This window comes from Acomys russatus, chromosome 5 (genome assembly GCF_903995435.1).
Source record: "Acomys russatus chromosome 5, mAcoRus1.1, whole genome shotgun sequence".
In the NCBI taxonomy this organism is placed as follows: Eukaryota; Metazoa; Chordata; class Mammalia; order Rodentia; family Muridae; genus Acomys; species Acomys russatus.
Genome location: NC_067141.1, coordinates 77,975,072 through 77,981,820, shown reverse-complemented (window position 1 = coordinate 77,981,820; position 6,749 = coordinate 77,975,072).

Here is a 6,749-nt window from a genome sequence, read left to right as displayed (position 1 = left end):
TCCCATCTGTTTTGGTTTTGGTTTTTTGAGACAGGGTTTCTCTGTGTAGCCCTGGCTGTCCTAGACTCACTTTATAGACCAGGCTGGCCTCGAACTTACAGCGATCCGCCTGCCTCTGCCTTCTGAGTGCTGGGATTAAAGGCATGTGGCACCACGCCCGGCTTAGGTCTTCCCATCTGTATTAACCCTCTTCAGAAACATTTTCACAGACACATCCTGAGCTTTTAGGATGGGATTCCATATCCCATCAGCTTGACAGCCCATTAGAAAGCAGCCAGGTGCCTTGCTGACGTCCAGGTCTGGCTCTGCGTGTTTGCTTGACAATATGTTTGTGTTTTCACAGCATCTCTGAGGTGATTCTTCCGGGCACCCATTCCTCATCTGTAAGCCCCACGGCGTGAAACATATTGTCTCCAAACATCTAAACCCTGACATTTTGTTAGCCACCTACCCATTCATTCTTCAACAAAATACAGAGAAGCAACCGTCTCAAGGGTGTGTGGCCTATGATCCCACAGCCTTGTCAGTTTGAAAAGCCTAAGGTTTTGGGAAAACATCTTTGATGAGGTTCTGACTGACTCTGCATTTACCCTGTGACCTTCATTGTCTGAGACGTAAGCTCCACCCACAAGTGCAAAATAAAGCACATTTCAGGAAAAGACTTCTCCCCACCTCCAGGTTCCCAGAAAACTGCCCCTGGAAAGCTCTGAGCATTGGCCAAAAGCGAGCTGTTTGTTTTTTAAATGGCTCTGTGAGCGGGTCTGCATTGTGTCTCTCATTCCGTTGCAGCCAAAGGTGGTGTTTCTTTTGTTTATAGTATTAGTGGTATATTATTGGTGATCTCATTGTTCTTGCTTGTGACATGTTTACCTCAGTAGGACAGTTATTGTAGGAGGCGAGTCGGGGGCCAATCTACCCACCGAACCTGCAGAACTAAAGAAAAAGACGCCAATCTGTGCTGCAGGGTGCATATTACTCCTCTCTTGGATTGTTAAATTCTAATTATAGGCTGTTGGTCCCTGTTAGAGGCATTTATAAGCCTAAATGCTGTTCCACAGAGTCTTTTGCCAATAGGTGTGTTTTCCCTGTTGTTGTTGTATAAAACATAATGTTTGCGCATTTGAACAGGTGAGTGGTCTGTAGCCTATTGGATGGGAAATAGGTAAAATGTGACTCAGAACTGAGAGAGGGCAAAGAAAAAGTCTACTTCATTTTAGTGTTTATTTAGGAGAAGTTTCTGGAAAGCTCTCTCAGATCTCAGAGCAGTTGACATCTTCTCTGACACTCCCTCTGACTGTCCGCCCAAGATCTGGAGTTCAGACTTCCTTGCAAAGTCCCAGGTGGTCCCTGCATGGAACTGCAGAAGGCACTGCTTGTCAACAACATTGAATTCTGCAGAAAAGTCATGTTGGACCTATCGATGCCTCGGACAACGCTTAGTGCCCAGCAGGTGCTTAATTAGTGTGTTGTGTCATATTTGATAGTAGTTAATTATGATACAGAAGTCAAGAAAAACCTAGAGCTACATTTAGAAGAATTGTCGTAGGTCAGCTGGTTTCTGGTGAATGGCAGACTGCTGGAGAAATAGGAACCTAGGCTCTGACAAGATGGCTGAATATTGGCCATGTAGCTCGTCCCCTGCACACAGACATGCTCTTAATAGTTTCCTCCACAATTCTAAATCCCATCAAGGTGATAAGATGTCACAATGCTAGAGACCAAGATGGAGATAGAAGAGAGAGTGTGAGAGAGCAAGAGAGGCTGAGGGAGGGGAGCGGAGGGGAGGAGGGAGGGAGGGAGGGAGGGAGGGAGGGAATGAGGGAATGGCATATTGTATAACCCAAAACGTAGGGACCCTCTCTTTCCCCTTATACCTTAATATGTTTTAAATTTATTCAGTATGCCATGCAATTAGAGCATATGGTGATCTAAACTCGATCTGGGCCCTCCTACTCCATCGCTTCCAGACCAGCTTGCCTGGTGGTGCTCCCAGGGGTTAATTACACGTATGACACTCTGAAATGATGCATTGTGAGTTCTCTTCGAGAACTACTGGTTAGGGTGAAGTTAGGGTTAACTAGTTTCTAAATCCGGCTTCCCACAAAAATAAGCCATTCAACAATTACCCATTGTGTTATGGGCTAAGGATACACTGATAAGAAAGTAGCCATGACCTTTGCCCTTGTGCAGCTTACAGTGGCAGAAAGGCAGTGGAAAAAAAAAAAAAAAACGCCCAGGAAATGTAAAGTTTAAACAATGGCAAGTCCTATGAAGAAGGCCTACGGATCTCTGAGAGTTGTGATGGGGGATGTGAGCCATTCAAAGGGAGTGGGCAACAGACTAAGTGTAAAACCACAGGTGTTGCAGCCAGAAGGTTTGCACTGTGCAAAGACCATGTGATACAATGATGTCACCCGCCATGCGCACTGGTTCCTACACTGGGTCTCCTGTCGGATCCAGAACTACAGACCAGACCCTCAGCAAGCACAGGAAAACTGGGAGCCAGGAGGGTCCTTAGAGAAACGTGGGGTACTGAGCAAGTGTCTTTGCTTCCTTCTGGCTAGCTTAGGCTTCCACCAGACCCTAAGGCACCACAGACTCAGGATTAGAAGCCGATCACATAGGGCTAAGACTGTTTCTCAGTGGTCGATGGTGGCCAAGGAGACTAAGGCCCTAAGTTTGGCATCCAGCACGGTAAAAGATAGTCAAACAGGTTCCCTTGTTCCACTATTTCTCCTAGAGCTAATTCAAAAGTTGGGGCTCTGTCCAACCTACGCCCAGTTTTCAGGTCTTCACACTTAACACCCCACTGAGTTCTAGCCCTGGGAGTAGTCGAGATCCATCTTTGCTGCCCTATGCTAAACTCTACAGGGATTGTTTCTCATCTTCACAGCAACCAAGTGAAGGGAGCAGACTAATACTATGCCCAAGTCATCTAGCTAAGTGAGAGAACTCAGGTTCCTGCCAAAGTCCCATTAAAAACAACCAACCAACCAAAACAAGAGTTCCTAAGCAGGAATCTGAGTGCAGACAAAGCTGTAGTGGACTGCGTAGACAGCCCTGTTGCTTAGGCATACCAGTCTCGGTTCTGAGGTTGTGTGATTGGTGTTTGAGCTATCCCTAGGGTTGACACAAACAAGTATCAACATACCCCAAGAACCCAAGACAGACCAAAGTAAGGACACCACCAAGGCCCAACTTGGTGAATCCATGAGTTTTTCTGGGGTTACTTATGGGAAGATGGGTTGCTTGCAGGAGCAGAAGTGACTCAGACAGATGCTAGCACCTAAGCATGTGTGACAGCTCATAAAAGCTGGAAACTTGGAGCATACTGCATAGCCTGCAGGCAGCTCAACAGATTAGAGTGTCTCTTCCTGGTGGCTGCACTGGTCTCTGCCTTTCCTAGGCAGCTAACCTGTTCCAAGCCTCTTGCAGGCAGCTCCTCTTGTTTGAGAGTGTCGGTCAGCAATCCCCCCTACGTATATAAGCTTGGCAGGGAGGGCCTGGTGCGTCTAATCTATTTCAGGGACTTCCTGAGGCTTCTGAATTGTTCGTTTCCTTTAGAGCATCATGAATCTGGATGGGCTTCCCACCGAGGCACATGGATCAAGTCAGGAAACCACGATACAATAGGTAGTGTTAAGGTTTTGGTGGCGATGTTGTCTTTCCGGGACAGATTGACTGTGATGTTGTTATTTGATACTCAGGAGTTCATGATCTTGTTTTTTGTTTTGTTTTGTTTTTTGTTTTTTGTTTTGTTTCTGTTTGTTTGTTTTCTTTTGCTTACATTTTGGAACTTGCCCATAAAATGTTTTCTAAAACAAGCGCTGGCCTGGGATCTATTTGTTTGTCTCCACCTCTACGAGAAGCTCGTCTCTACAGGTGGATGATTTGAAGGTCAGTTTTGAGACATGAGGAGTGTCATCAGATCGGCAGGCACTGAGCAACTGTGTTCTGCTCAGTTGGGCCACTCCACCAAATCCCAAGGCCACGTGCTCTCAGAACAGCTCTGCCAGTCACTCTGCCCTCAAGACTGGAGTGAACCCCAGCCCTTCACTTACTAACTCTGTAGCTGGACAAGTGACCCTCTGTCCTCCCAGTAAAAATGAAAGCAAAGGAGGACATGGTGACAATCCGGTGGAGGTGCAGAGCAAAGTAGCTGATCCATAGTGTACAAGGTTGGCCTAGACCCAGCAGGCAGGCAAGGCAGGTGCCCCCTCTGTTTCCTCTTTCAAACACTCTCGTTTGGATTTTCCTCTTGGTTTTGGTTAAGAGGAACCCCATTTCTCTCCAAAGGGGTTTTGGGAGCGTAAACATGGCTATGCATGTAGCCTTGAGCACTGGAGACACTGTGGCAGACGAGTTTGCAGCACAGTTGCCTCCCCGTTTCATAAGTCAGGCCTAAGAAGTGTACACGCACCAGCAGGTGGGGATGGCACAGTGCCTTTAACAATCCAGAGAGATGCTAACATTTCTCCTTCATCTCTGACTTGGGGGAGGGGCTGGGAAGGAGAAGCGGTGCATGTGCGTGTTTGTACACGAGCGCGCATGTTCATTTTCTCAGACTTGTATTTGCCTCAAATCCCCACACAAACTGAGTTGTTACCCTGGCTGCTGGCAAGGGCCTAAGAACGGAGTACCAGGTGTCAGTTCTATGTCCTGCCACCAGGGGGCGCTGAGTCCCTTGCAGGTGCTGCTGACTAAACCTGGACCTGTGTCCCTAAGGATGTTCATTCACCCCTTGCTCCAGGCCAGCTTGGGAACCGCCTGTGTCAGAGTTAGGGCCAAGTATGTTGTCTTTAGAATCTAAGTTTACCTAGAGTGTGGGTGGTGCCTGGAGAGAGGGTTGTGTGGGTGCTGAGGAAGCCATGGATAACTACAGGGAGCCAACCCCTGGGAAACCCCAACCAAACCCACTTGATGATGACATCTTGGTACAGTGACCTGGGCATCGGTTTAGGATAGGAGATGATTGGGCTTGTGCCACAAGGCTCCAGGGAGGGCCCGGAGGTGTCCCTCCTCGGGTCCTCTCTCCATCTCTATGGTCTTCCAGGGACTAAACAGACTTCCTCCATGACCAGCTGCAGCAGCAGCCGCTGCAGAGGAGAAAGTGGGGGTTCCTTGCATGCCTGCTTGGATCAGTCAGAGCGATCTAAGCACATCCAGGGGAACCTCTCAGCAAAAGGTCCTCAAGACACCTCTGAGTTCTTGGAGTTCCACAACTGGTGATTTCCAGGGCATAAACTGCAGTTTCAACAAAGCAGAACAAGTGGAAAGTGGACAAATGCTGGCCGCTTCAAAATGTTATACAGCTTGGAGGCTTGGAGCTTTGGCTTCTGAAGAAGGGGCTAGTTAGTTTAAGATCTCCCTCTACCATGTACTGCCAGTATGATCTTGAGAAATTACTCCATTTGCTGAGCCTGTTGCTTGTTTTGTAACATGACACTTTTAAGAACTCTGGCCTGGAAAGATGGCTCAGAGGTTAAGAACATGCATGGCTCTTTCAGAGAGCCTGAGTTTCTTGTTCCTAGAACTTGCATCAGGGGACTCACAACTGCCTATGACTCCAGAGTCAGGGGATCTGATGCCCCCTTCTTGGCTTCCTGGGCACGTGTACTCACTGGCACACTTATGCACCCAAGATTTAAAAGCAAATCTTAAACAATCAACCAATCAAAAAACCCCAGGGGCTAGAGAGAGTTGGCTCAGTGGTTAAGAACATGTGTTCTTGCAAAGGACCAGGGTTTGGTTCCCAGTGTCTACATGGAGGCTTGCCGCTTCTTCAGCCTCAGGCGCGCAAGTGGCACACAGACATACATGCCGGCAAAACACTCATACACACAACATAAACTAAGTCTCAGTACATAAATAGATGCTTTAAAAAAGAAAAACCCAACCTCGATTTATATGTGAACACCGCCAGATGAAGTGAGGTTGCCAGTGGTAATCCTTGGCTGTATGCATGGTTAACCCTTCTGACAGGAGATCATTGTTGGGCAGGGTACCCCAATCCGTCTGTAGCTAGGCTGTTCCTGCAGCCTCAACCAAAGGGGAAAGGCAATGGGTTGACTTGCACCCCTTAAGGACATTATACCAACTAATCTTCATCACGAACATAGAAAACCACACGAGAAAAGCAGGAAGGCAGAGTAACTCTCCCAAAGCCATCGTGACCCTCCTGGCCTCAAATCCTCTCCTCCATCTGGCCCAGACCCAAAGCTTGGAGCAAACAGACTATCCACTAGGGCTGAACGATCCAACAAAACCCCTTCCAGCTGCCACCTTCGAGAAGTCAGTGGTGAACCAACCCACCCTGTGGTGAGCAGCAGGGAACACAGCCTCTGTGGCAGCTCCTACATAGACGCCTGAGCCCCAGCCAAGTTTGTCCTTGTCCTTCAGGCGCCTTTCGACTGCGTCACCAGGGTCCTACCCTGCTGTCCCCTCCAGGGTGGTCAATGTCTCCCTGCAGCCCCTTTGCCCCCAACTCCAGCCCACTGTAAGGTGCCTCACGGTGTCTGCAGCTAGCAGCCCGCCCAGTTCCCGGATCCCTGTGGGGTGGACAAGACTGAAGCTTGAGCAAGAGCTGGAGATTTTCTCACCGCCTCTGAAATAGCTTAGTCGGCAGGGAATATTGAGACCTGGAAAGAGAAGGGTTGAGCAGGGCAGTTTTGGCGCCCGATGCCAGGGGGCAGTGCTGTGCAGTGAATGCGACCACCCAGGCTGTCACTAACAGCAAACCTACTCTCTCA